This window comes from Phyllobates terribilis, unplaced genomic scaffold, assembly GCF_046119375.1.
Source record: "Phyllobates terribilis strain yellow unplaced genomic scaffold, ASM4611937v1 Scaffold_144__1_contigs__length_4642544, whole genome shotgun sequence".
Lineage (NCBI taxonomy): Eukaryota > Metazoa > Chordata > Amphibia > Anura > Dendrobatidae > Phyllobates > Phyllobates terribilis.
In genome coordinates this window covers 1,848,458-1,850,528 of record NW_027362904.1, presented here as the reverse complement: position 1 = coordinate 1,850,528, position 2,071 = coordinate 1,848,458, and the positions used below count along the sequence as shown (strand labels likewise).

General features: G+C 52.8%; 1 long non-coding RNA gene across 1 annotated transcript; it reads right to left on the bottom strand.

The window, feature by feature from the left end:
• Positions 1–274: 274 nt before the first annotated feature.
• Positions 275–1,390, bottom strand: LOC141206902 (uncharacterized). Its single transcript, XR_012277419.1, has 3 exons — positions 1,295–1,390; positions 546–676; positions 275–335 (listed from the first exon to the last, which is right to left on the bottom strand). It is a non-coding gene; the product is annotated as an uncharacterized lncRNA (long non-coding RNA).
• Between the last annotated feature and the right edge of the window lie 681 nt (positions 1,391–2,071).

Here is a 2,071-nt window from a genome sequence, read left to right as displayed (position 1 = left end):
AGATTTTGGTATTTTTGGATGTGCGAGTTTTAATGCAGAAACCTAACACAGAAATAAAAACAAAAAGTGAACAAAAATACAATAAAATTGGCAAAAGCCAAGCAGCATTTACATGTAACCAACTGTATAAGAAAAAACGATGTGACCCCCCACGTTGGTTGCATCATGTGACCGTTGCAGTCAATAAGACCCCACTGCCCCACTGTGGTATCTGTCACATAATATGCACAAAGTAATCTGGATAATAATCAGAGGACGCTCATCTCACCCGATTGGGGTCTGATCTGTCTGCTTTCTGGTAAGTTCGGTATTCTGCTCTGTATCTCCTGTTTGGCCTGAAATGAGGCAACAAGTGAGAATCAGTGAGTAACATGAACAGGATGGTTCTGCAAACTGATTTTTCCTGCACCAAAATAGTACAACTGTGAGGGGTCTAAAGCCAACAATACACATTAGGTAAATGTTGGAGACTGCAGCGCCCCCGGCGGCTGACGGAGGAGACATTCACCCTGTGATTGCTGGCCTCTCCAATTCATCTTTCGTACCTTCATCAGCATCTGTTCATACAGCGCTTCCTCCATGTTTGTGTTCATTTCTACAGACAGCAGCGACTTGTCAGACGCCATTTTTTCGGTCAAAGACAGAAGCTCAGGGATCTTGTTTTATAAGAGAAAACCTGAAAAATGAAAATATGTATTAATCTTCTCCACAGACAACGACAAGGGGAGAGTGCGGGAGCCTGACAGCCCACGGCACGACGGGGTGCGGGAGACTGACAGCCTAGGGCACGAGGGGGTGCGGGAGCCTGACAGCCCACGACATGAAGGGTGCGGGAGCCCGACAGCCCACGACACGAGGGGGTGCGGGAGCCCGACAGCCCACGACACGAGGGGGTGCGGGAGCCCGACAGCCCACGACACGAGGGGGTGCGGGAGCCCGACAGCCCACGACACGAGGGGGTGCGGGAGCCCGACAGCCCACGACACGAGGGGGTGCGGGAGCCCGACAGCCCACGACACGAGGGGGTGCGGGAGCCCGACAGCCCACGACACGAGGGGGTGCGGGAGCCCGACAGCCCACGACACGAGGGGGTGCGGGAGCCCGACAGCCCACGACACGAAGGGGTGCGGGAGCCCGACAGCCCACGACACCAGGGGGTGCGGGAGCCCGACAGCCCACGACACCAGGGGGTGCGGGAGCCTGACAATATTGGAAGTGGGATTCTGCACACCTACAGCTAGCTACTTATTGTCCTGAATGTAGTAATCACCTTGGCACATTCCCATCTTCTTACCTGTAGTACAGACGCCAAACACCACTACTCTGACTGCAATCACCCAGCTACAGCGTCACCACGCCTCAGCAACAGGGGAGCGTCTAGATTGGAGTTGATGTCTTGAGGGGGAGGAGTGATTTCATGGAATCATGACGTCACCGGAAGGGGCGGGGCCTTCTCAGTCCAGTGGACACTATTCCACCTGCAGCTGCAGCAGTGCGCACATTGTGCCGGGACAGGAGGACTGGTGATGAGGAGCTCGTGTTCAGCGTTGTGCTGTGAGGACTGAGGCGGGGAGAACTGACCATGTGAATAAATGCTGTGCTGGCATAAAGGGGGGGTGGTGTGAGGGGCATCCAGGGGGCTGTGTGGGTGGTGTGAGGGGGCCAGGAGTGGATTAAGAGTGGCAAGGGCCCAGGACACACACACACCTGATGTATCATGTGACATGTCACATGATCCCCTGTGATAGATCATGTGATAGTTCACGTGAAATTAATTTGGCACAATATTAATTATAATAATTTTTTTTAGGCTGTGTGCCCACTATTCGTTTTTTAAGCGTTTCCGCAGCGGCAATTCCGCTGCAGAAACGCTTAAAAATGCTTGGTAGAAGGTCTGCCATGTTCCCCAATGATAATCCGCATGTGCTGTGCACATGCGGAAATTTCCGCTGCGGATTATCATTGCGGAAAAATCCACAGCATTACCAATTATTCTGCGGAAGTGCGGCGAAAAGAGGGATTGGAAAAGCGGATGTCTGGTGTGTTTGGAACCATACTTTGAAACATTGTG